This window comes from Colobus angolensis, unplaced genomic scaffold (assembly GCF_000951035.1).
Source record: "Colobus angolensis palliatus isolate OR3802 unplaced genomic scaffold, Cang.pa_1.0 Scaffold44, whole genome shotgun sequence".
Lineage (NCBI taxonomy): Eukaryota > Metazoa > Chordata > Mammalia > Primates > Cercopithecidae > Colobus > Colobus angolensis.
This window is the reverse complement of record NW_012117821.1, coordinates 1,858,293-1,868,844: the sequence shown is the minus strand read 5'-3', so window position 1 is coordinate 1,868,844 and position 10,552 is coordinate 1,858,293. Positions and strand designations below refer to the sequence as shown.

The window sequence follows — 10,552 nt, the reverse complement described above, 5'->3', positions numbered from 1 at the left end:
AGAAGAGAGTGGCCCATTCAATGTCCACCCGTCAGGCTACCCAGCAGCTGGGCACGTTCATAAGCCCATGTTACAGATGGTGCAGCCGGGTGCACAGACCTGAGGGAAGCACAGGCCTCAGCCTCCCATCTCCCAACGCCTGCAGCACCCACAGCGGGGAGTACCCCCATGGACAGCTGGGGCTGAGGAGAAGCAAGGGATGAGGGGGATGGGCCTCCCCTCCCCACCAGCCTGGGAAGGGGGTGGGCCCCTGGCAAGTAGGTGAGAAGCTTCATTCACAAGTTGTCCGGGCTCCCCATTCCTCTTTTTCAGGCCAGTGGGTGTGGGCAGTGGGGTAAGGCAGGGGCCCTACCCAGCAGGAGTGCATCTGCTGCCCTGGAGCCTGGAGACCTCCCGCAAGTCGGGGGGCAGCTCTGGGCAGCGGGCATTGCAGGGGCTAAAGAGAAACAAAAGAAGGCAGGTTGTGTGCAGGGCACCCCAGCCACTCCAGAAACCCAATCAGAAGGTGGGGGCTAGGACCCCAAGAAGCCGCACTGGGATGCAGTGCTGCCAGGCCTCCCCCGCGGGAGTCACTTTAGGCTTCCTGTCCCAGCTTGTGGTGGGAGCTGGGACAAGGTTCCCGGGGTACCCCTGGGGGCAGGGGTACCCTGAATGAAGAGGCTGTTCCCAAGCTGGCCAAGAAGCCTGGAAGCAGATGAGATGGGGCCGCAGAGCCGGGTTTGCGGAGGAGAGAGGCACACGTGTCCCGCAGCCCCCTCTTCTTCAGAGGTCACATGCAGGTGCTGAGGGGAGAGCGGCCTAGGCGTTGCACCCCAGGAGACTGAACTGGGTCAGTTCCCCCTCATTTGCTGCCAGAGAAATGGGGGTACCATTGTCAGGGTGGGCTAAGGAGGCCCTGCTGACATTGGCCCAACCAGGCCCCTGCTTTGTGGCTGCTGTGAGGGCTTTCGAGAGCAGAGCAGACCCTAAGTGTGTGGAGAGGCGAAAGCATAGCAGCTGGTCAGCACACAGGGACGGCGACGGAGCTCCTGCCGCCTGCTTGGCCCCAGGTGCTGTGCAGCACGGAGACCCAGGTGACCTTAAAACACCCAGGGCTGGCTCCGGCCCCAGAGAGATGTGGTCTGAGTGGAGGGGGTCAGCAGTGACCCGGTGGGTGGGTGTATTTGAGGGCTGCCTGTGTTGAAAGCTCTGTGTCGATTGTAAGGAGCGGCCAGAGCTGAGACTCCCAGTTCTGAGCCCAAGGCCCCTTTCCTTTCTGCAGGAATTCATCTTGGCTCTTGCTGCCCCCATGACCCTGTGGCGCTGGGGGGCAGGGAGCGTGATGCTCCCCATTTTTCAGGAGGGAAACTGAGGCTCAGAGACATCATGAGGATGCCAGCTCAAGGCCCAGCCAGGCCTTGGTCCTCAGCTGCTGTCATCCAGTAGGGTAAGTGGGACCCCCAGGAGGTGTTGGGGGATACTCCTCCCCTCCCCCACACTCACAGTCTGTTCACTGTGCAAGGCAGCAGGCTGGACTTGGAGCAGGGACCATCGCTTGGCGTGGCCACGTTGGAGTGGCCCCTGGGACTGAAAGAAGGGGGCGTGGGGGCTCTGAAGCCGGGCTAAGTGTGGGGACTTCCCTTGGCGGGTACCCTGCCAGGTCCTGGGTGGGGGCCACCACCAGGAAGCTATGAAACATTCCAGACCACCTGGGGTAGGGCTCCTTTACCTCTTGAAGCTGACTGTAAAAGACATCTGACCTGCATGCGAAGCTCAAACCCAGAGGCCTCCAGGGTGTCCAGCCTCCAGGGTCCCTCCTATGCCGCCTCCATGTCCCCATCCACTGCAGCCCCTGACCATCGGGCGCACTGTGGGGACTTCAAGGGCTGCCAGGCCTCAGGCTCTGCTGCACCAAGTGATTTTGAAAGTCCCATCTGCCTTTATCCACTTAAAAAGAACTTGGGACACTTCCTTGAGGTTGGGTGTTTTTTCAGATGTGGTTTCATGTCTGGCTTGCAACCTGGTCACCTGTGCTGGGCGGTCTGCTGTGACGCACCTGGCTGTCCTTCCTCTAGGATGGATTTGGGCTGGCCCTTGTTCAAGGAGGCTGGGGTCTGGAATCTGCTTCCTGGTCCCCTGTTGCATGCAGACAGCCACTGTCACCCAGGCCCAGGGGTGCCTGCAGGTGCTGGGCATCTCACCCTGGCCCTCACAGGGGTCCCTCACACCCTGCACCTCTCAGTCTATGCCGTGGACTTCCCTGCTCTGCTGTCACAGGCCTTGTCCTCTGCCGAGGCAGTCTCTTCCCCACATGTCCCTGAGACTCCTCAGCCATCCCAGAGGCTCTCGGCCGTCTGAGCGCCCCCGAACACGAACCCTTCCTGACCCACTCTCTGTGTATGAGGCAGAACCCATCCCTGCCAGGACCCAGGACCCACACCAGAGGATCCGGAAGATTTGCTGACTGACCTGACTGCAAGAAGCTGAAGGAATGTGGGCACAGGCCCAGCAGGGGCTTGCTTGGTACCAAGTCAACTGGCTGTCCATGCAAGCCTGCCACTGTGACCGGCCCTCCTGTTGGTGCCTGGAGCCCTCCCTGGACCCAGCTGCCAGAACAGTGGCCCTCAGCTGTGGCCAGGAGTCTGCCCAGGGCCCTGTCTACTCGGTGTCTCCAGCAGTCCCCACGCAGAAACTGCCCCCTTTGCTACCCCTGAGGCTTGAGACAGGGTCAGCATCCGAGAGGCAGGCCCTGCTGTTCCCCTCTGCACAGAGGCCGAGGGAGTGAGTTGCCCGGGCAAGTCCCCAGGCAGGCAGTGAACCTCCTGAACAGGTGAGCGGAGAAGGCCCCAGCTGGTGTGGGCCTCGAGGGCTGTAGGATTGACCATGGAGCAGAGCTGGCATTGTCGTTCTAGAGCTGGACCAGGGGGTGGCTGGTGCAGCACAGATCTCAGGTGGAGGCCACCTGCCCGTCCTTTGCATGTGACTCAGGGCTCAGACCCACCTGCCTGTCCCTGGAAGCTCCTAGACTGCTCAGAGCACAGACCTCAATGGGAAAGACAGTAGATGGGTCTGGGTATGGTCTCTCAGCCCTGAGAAGTGGGGAGCCCACTCAGACCTTTCCAGGACCCCAGGTCCCCTCAGCAACCCACAGAGCCTGGGTGGAACCTGGGCTGGGTTTGAGTCACTCGGGGGCCAATGGCCCATTTCTGCTGCTTCCAGGGAGTCCCAGGGAGACGGCAGAGGCAGTGCCTGGCTGGGGACCCTGGTTGGCACACCGTTTGGGGGTGCATGCACTGGGAAGTTGGCCAGGCCTGCCCAAATCAGGGGGCTTCCAGGAAGAGAGACATCAGGAAGATGGGCACCGAGGAGGCTTAGCACCGGGGCTGGCACCTCCAGGCAGGGGCCGTGGGGGGCTGGACCAGACAGGGAGGCTGTTCTTGGAGGGGGCCACTGAGGCTCTGAGTAGGGTGGCAGAGCTTGGCCACCAGGTCCATCGGCACCCCCGCATATCCCCTCACTACCCCCAGACCCCCATGATCCCAAATTACTCAGTCCCAGGGACCCCTGCAGAGCCTGTTGAGGGGAAACTTCCACGCTGCCTGGCCCATGCCCCCCTCACCTCAGAACTTTCTCCAAAAAGTAAGAGCCCCGGGGGACGAAACTTTGAGGCTCCACCCCTTGGGCTCTGGTACAAACCCCAAGCCTCCCCTCCGAGGGCTGAGTCACTGGGAAAGCCGGACGAGGTGGCCCCTCCCCCCCTCTCTCTCCTTCCTTCCTCCTTCCCCCTTTCTCGGTCCCCCTCTTTTTCTCCTTGCTTTATTTCTCTTTCTTCCCTCCCTCTCTCCCTTTCTTCTTTCCTTCCTTTCATCTTCTTCCCTTCCTCCGTCTTTACCTTTCTTCTTCCATCTTTACCTTTCTTCCTCCGTCTTTACCTTTCTTCCTCCGTCTTTACCTTTCTTCCTCCGTCTTTACCTTTCTTCCTCCGTCTTTACCTTTCTTCCTTTCCGGGGGTAAAAATAGCTGAAAACTCCCCTTTAAAAAAAAGTTTATTTTAATCTTAGAAGGATGATGTTGGTGTCCCAAAGCAGAATCCTTCGTCCTGGCGGAGCCACCAGCAGAGCCAGCAGCCCCCGAAGGACTTTGACCACACCCGCCACCCCACCCAGCCTGTGCCTGGTGCCCTGAGTGGAGCCTGAGCCATCCTTGACCTCACTGCTGGGGTGATGGAGAAGCCCCTGCCTGAGGCGAGAGTTTCTCAGGCGGCCGGAGTTTCCTCCCGTTTGCTCCAGACACATTTAAACAAGCTGAGAACTTCCGTCCTCCTACACTCCCCGCCACGGACCCCCACAGACCCCTCTGCAAATGAACATGGGCCTGGAAATCGGGGTTTGGGTTACAGAGAGCACGGGGAGTTCTGTTCGTGAAGTAACACGGAGCACGAACGTTAGCAGGTACTGCACATCTGTGAGCTATTTTCGGGTCTCCAGGGGGAAGGGAAAAAGCCCCAACAAGCCTTAAGTAAGACCAGGACTCTTCTATATTTTTACTCTGACAGCTAAGGAAAAAAAATTGCCAAAAACCAGAGGCGCTGCTGAGTGTTGGCGTGGGAATGTTAGTTTAGTCAGAGCCTTGCTCTGGGCCATTTAAATAAAAACAGGCATGTTGGTGGCAAATGCCAGTTGAACACGCAGGAGAGCGGTGCTTCTGGGACCCGGAGAAGGGTGTGCAGCTGCGCTCTCTCTTCCCTTTTTTCTTGGCCTCCCCAGCCTTCTTATCATCACGATCAGCATTTCCCTGGTAAACATTTGGTGCAATAATTTTCAAAAATCAGCAAGAAAAGTCTGAGCGTTTAATGTGGCTGGGACTGCACGGCCCCAGCTGGAAGTGTGGATTCCCAGCGCCTCCCAGAGCCTGTCTCCGGGGGATACTCCCGTCACTTGAGGGCCTTTGCACAACATAAATCAGACTGAGTATCTCTAGAGTGGAGAGGGGGATAAACTCACTTGTAGCAAGTGAAGGCCAGAGGCTGCCCTGGGATAGCATTGCCTGTTCCCGGGGGCTTGCGGTGGTGGAGCAGACATGGGGACCCCGGGGCCTCCTCCCTTCAGAGCCTGCCCCAGGGGTGGCGAACGTATCTGGGACACTGCGCACCCACCTACTGGGTGCATCTCGTGGCCTTTCGGTCTTTTTTTTTGTTGTTTTCAGATGGAGTCTCACTCTGTAGCCCAGGCTGGAGTGCAATGGCGTGATCTCGGTTCACTGCAAACTCCACCTCCCAGGTTCAAGCGATTCTCCTGTCTCAGCCTCCAAATAGCTGGGATTACAGGTGTGCGCCACCACGCCAGCTAATTTTTGTATTTTTAGTAGAGATAGGGTTTCACCGTATTGGTCAGGCTGGTCTCGAACTCGTGACCTCGGGTGATCTGCCCACCTCGGCCTCCCGAAGTGTTGGGATTACAGGCGTGAGCCACTGCACCCAGCCAGCCTTTCGGTCTTGAAGGGTCTCTGGGAGGGCCTCAGAGAATGTCTTGGTTCCTTCACTCTTGGGTACCCATCGACTGAGGTCCGGGCTGGGAAGGGGTGGTGAGCCCAGGACTCTTCTGGCAAGGGTGAGTGTCTGTGTTGGGAGGCTGACTTCTGCCACTGCTCCTTGGTGACATGGGGCTGGCTGGAGAGTCCCTCCATTCCTGGGAGTCTCTCAGTGGGGGGTGGCGGGGGGAGGTGGGCCACTGCAATGAATCTGACACCAGCCACCTCTCTCCCCGCCCTGCCAGCAGCCCTCACTCATGGGGGGGTCTATCCTCCTTTCCCCAAAGCTGGGGGTCCTGAGTGCGGTTGAAGTAACGTCTGGTCCTCCTTAGAACAGTGGGGCTTGGAATTCATTCAAGGGAAGAAGAGTGAAGGAACGCAGATGCCGACTGCGTGGAGCACCCCCGGCTGCGGCCCCTAGAGCCTGGGAGCTCTGTGAGCCAGAAAGAGAACGGCTGGGGAGAGGGCTGTGTGGAGCCCCATTCTTCCAAGGCTGCTGCAGAGGACCGACGGGGCCCAGGGACCCTGACTGAGGTGTGCTGAGCGCAGCGGCTCTGGACAGGCCACACTGGCCTCTCTGTTGTCTGTCTGTCATCTGTCTGCCTGTTGGTTGGCAGGAACAGACCTGGTGCTGTGAGAAGAGGCCCCCTGGGCCCTGCCTCTCCCATTGACTGAGCCTGGACTGCAGACCCAGCCGCCCTCACGCTGGGCACAGATGACTGACTTAGGTTTTGAGAAGATCCGAACGGCAGCAGGATGTGCGCCTGGTAGGAGAAGGAGGGCCTCCCCTGGACTGAGAATGTATTCACGGAGCCCCTTCCCTGCAGCGTAGGCTCTGGGGGACAGTGGCCAGGACGGAGGCCCTTGTGGAAGGAGGGAGATGTGAACAGTGAGCCCCCTGCATGCAGGCATCTGGGGAAGAACATTTCAGCCAAGTGACTCTGATCACACCCTGACCCCGGCCATTCTGGCCCTGTGGACCGCCGACCCTGGGGCCCAGGATTGATCACAGCCAGTGCTGGCTGGTGCCTCCAGCCTGGGCCAGGCTTGTGTGCCAGTCCCTCCAACGCTGGGGCAAGCCCAGCCCCATCCATACCCTTCTCCTCCTCCCCTGTGCTTCCCTCCACCCCTAGGAGTGGCCTCCAGGTCTGTCACTCGTCGTCACTCATGGGGAGCTGTGGGTTGACTCGCGTTCCCCCAAAAGACACGCTGGATCCCCCCAGAACCTGTGAGCGGGACTTGTTTTGGAGAGATGGGTCTTTGCAGATGTCAGATGTCGTCGACTTAAGACGGGGCCACGCTGGAATGGGGCCTGCCCTAATCCAGTGACTGGGACCGTTAGCAGGAGAGGGAGGTTTGGGGAGAAGGCGCTGCAGAGACAGGCAGAGGCTGGAGATGTGCAGCCCCAAGCCAGGAAGCACAGCGGTTGCCCACGCCCAGCAGAAGCTGGAGGAGGAGGAAGGGATCCTCCCTAGAGCCTTGGGAGGGGAGCTGGTCCTGTGACACCCAGATTTTGGATTCCTGGCCTTCGGCACTGAGACAGCACACATTTCTGCAGTTTGAAGCCACCAAATTTATGGTAATTTGTTCTGGCCAGGACATTAATGCCAGGGATAAAGGTGTTTTAACGCAGACAAAGACAGTTTTTGAATTAACCAAGCTTTGCACAAGGCTGCGGGGATTGACTCGGGGAAGTGAGGGACTCAGCAGCTTCCCTGAGGCTCGCCAGGCACCGGCCTCCGCACACACTTGCTGGCGGTGGCCACGGCAGGTGAAACCACATCATGAGCGGCCTTACGCCTGTCAGATGACACAGTGGAGGCTGCTTGGCCTGGCGCTTCCCCTGGCTGGAGGACTCCATCTTCCCCCTCTGCCTGCCGGTGGCCACTCAGGCTAGAGAGGAGGCTGGCAGACGACGTTCTCATCCCTGGTCGGGGCAAGAGCTCTGCTCAAATATGACAGCGGTGAAACCTGGAATAGCGACAGAGCCAAACCATGATTGAGGCAGGGACGGAGGCTTTCTGGAAAACGCACGGAGAAATACGAGGGCCCAGCTGCGCCCTGGGACGCCTCGTGAGTCCAGCCTTCTTGGTCCCAGCCCCTTCTCCAAGGAAAGGACAAAACCACTGAAAGGGTTGCTCTGGGTCACAAACATCCCAAATTGGTTTCCACGTGGAAACTAAACAAGGGCAGGTCCCAGCCCCTGGGATTCAGGTGAAACCTGAGGCCTGTCTGAGGTCACAGCGTCTTCCCAAGGTCATCAGCCTTGTTGGCTGTGTCTGGGGCCAGGCTGAGGCGTAGCAGGCCGGGAGGCTGAGCTTCCCAAAGGAGCTGCACTGCCTTTTCCTTAGAATATGAAATCAAGCCGGGCGCGGTGGCTCAAGCCTCTAATCCCAGCACTTTGGGAGGCTGAGGCGACGGATCACGAGGTCAGGAGACTGGGACCATCCTGGCTAACACGGTGAAACCCCATCTCTGCTAAAAATACAAAAAACTAGCTGGGTGAGGTGGTGGGCGCCTGTCGTCCCAGCTACTCGGGAGGCTGAGGCAGGAGAATGGCGTGAACCCGGGAGGCGGAGCTTGCAGTGAGCCGAGATTCAGCCACTGCACTCCAGCCTGGGAGACAGAGCGAGACTCTGTCTCAAAAAAAAGAAAAAAAAGTATGAAATCAATGTTTGCTGTCTTGACTCCTCATGGACGAGGCTCCTTGGAAGCCAGCCTGCGTCAGGCCCAGCATCCCCTGGGGCTGACACCTACACCCTTGCATTCTCAGCGTGACTCAGGACAGCAGCAGAACCCGCCGGATTCTCTCTACGGGAGTGCTTTGTTTTCTTTTTCTTTTCTTTTCTTTTTTTTTTTTGAGACGGAGTTTCACTCTTGTTGCCCAGGCTGGAGTACAGTGGCATGATCTTGGTTCACTGCAACCTCCACCTCCTGGGCTCAAGTGATTCTCCTGACTTAGCCTCCCAGGTAGCTGGGATTACAGGCACACACCACCAAGCCTGGCTAGTTTTTATATTTTTAGTAGAGATGGAGTTTCACCATGTTGGCCAAACTGGTCTCAAACTCCTGACCTCAAGTGATCCGCCTGCCTCGGCCTCCCAAAGTGCTGGGATTTCAGGTGTGAGCCACCGCACCCAGCTCAGAGTGCATTATGACTGGAGGCAAAGACAGTAGCGTGATCTTCAGCTTGCAAATGAGACACAGAATGACGGTGAATTGTCACCAATGTTAACTTGAACCTGGATGGATGAGTGACCGGGTCGCCAAAAAGCTCCTCGGAGCCTGCCAGAGTGTGAGCTGCGCTGCGAGGGCCAGGGCTCCAGGCTCTTGGGCTGGGCAGTCACTGGCTCCTCCAGGAAGGGCCACATTCCCGCGAGCAGACAGAGGGTTGGGGAGGGTGGTGGACAGCCAGCCACCTGGATCCCAGCCAGGGCACCGTCCTGCAGAGCTTGTCCCGCACAGACTCAGTTTCCTAACCCAGCAACTGGGAGTCCGCTGTGAGAAACCGAGCCCCACGCAGATGTGTGTGAATCCCCTAAACGCCGTGCCTGAGCCCTTGGAGGAAGCAGTTGGCTCATCCTGTCACACAAAGGGCGGCATTTTCGTTCCTAACAGGGAGATGGCCCCAGAGCATCCAGTTCAAAGGAGCTGGGATGGTCCAGAGTCCTTTCACGTGGGCCTTGGCGAGAGGCCACACCCTCTGAGACCCCCTTTCATCCCCTTAGAAAGGATCCTAGCAGGGCTGTGCCAGGGGGATCCGCGGGTGGCAGGGTGGCCCCGTCTGCGGCAGGCCCAGGAGACTTAGCGGTGATGGGATTGTATTTCTGGACCCTTCCTCCCCCACAGCCCATAGCCTCCTGACGGAACCCCCCCCCAGAGCCTGAAGGACAGACCTCAGGTGTGGAGCTCCCTCATCAGACAGAGGAGAGGAGCCCAGGTCCATCTCCCCAAAGGGACCCACCAGCCCGTCACACTGCTGCACGCGGCAGTCCCAGCCAGGCCTCAGGGTGAGGCAGACTCGGCCTGTGTCCTCGAGAGGCTCCCTGGAGAAGGCAGGACCCACAAGCGTCTCTCTCGGTTGACACGGCCTTTGGGGGCAGCCTTCCCACCGACACACGCAGCATGAGCCCCAGCTCCTTGGAGCCCAGAGTCCAAGAAATGGCCTTTCCACCACTGACCCCTCCCGTGGAATGGCCCCTCCCGAGCAGGGAACCCCTGCTGGGACCTGGCAGCTGCAAGAAGGCCCATCCCCGAGAGAGCCCTGGCCCTGCAGGGCAAGGGGAGAGTGGCCCCGGGTAGGGGTGGAGAGCAGCTGAGGGGAGAGACACAGAGAAGACCCAGGCGGGGGCATAGCCTGCTGATGGCGGACACCATCCTCTTGGTCACAGCTGAGCCGGGGCAGCCTCTAAGCTTCCCAAGTGGGGAAACCAAGGCAGAGAACCCCAGGACTGGGGCCACAGCTGTGGTCAGCAGGTTGGGGGTGGCCTGGGCCTCCCCAATCTCCATTCTTCCATCCGGCTTCATGGGGAGCAACATTTTTTTCACCTCAAGGCCAGGTTAGGAAGAACAAGCATGTTTTATTTATCAGTGTCACTTATTATATTTTTAGAGACGGGGGTCTCACTATGTTGCCCAGGTTGGACTTGAATTCCTGGGCTCAAACAATCCTCCTGCCTCAGCCTCCCAAGTTACTAGGACTACAGGTGCACTACTTAGTTACATTTTTTTTTATATACACATGAAAATAGCTTTTTTGCTGGGTGCGGTGGCTCACGCCTGTAATCCTAGCCCTTTGGGAGGCCGAGGCGGGTGGATCACCTGAGGTCAGGAGTTTGAGACCAGCCTGGCCAACATGGTGACACCCTGTCTGTACTAAAAATACAAAAATTAGCTGGGTGTGGTGACAGGAGCCTGTAGTCCCATCTACTCAGGAGGCTGAGGCAGGAAAATCTCTTGAACCTGGGAGGTGGAGGTTGCAGTGAGGCGAGATTATGCCACTGCACTCCAGCCTGGGTGACAGAGTGAAACTCCATCTCAAAAA

General features: G+C 58.6%; 1 long non-coding RNA gene across 1 annotated transcript; it reads left to right on the top strand.

Moving 5' to 3' along the window:
• LOC105522709 lies at window positions 1–1,952 on the top strand. The gene is made up of 3 exons (XR_001003488.1): window positions 1–261; window positions 1,340–1,426; window positions 1,752–1,952. It is a non-coding gene; the product is annotated as an uncharacterized LOC105522709 (long non-coding RNA).
• Window positions 1,953–10,552: the final 8,600 nt, after the last annotated feature.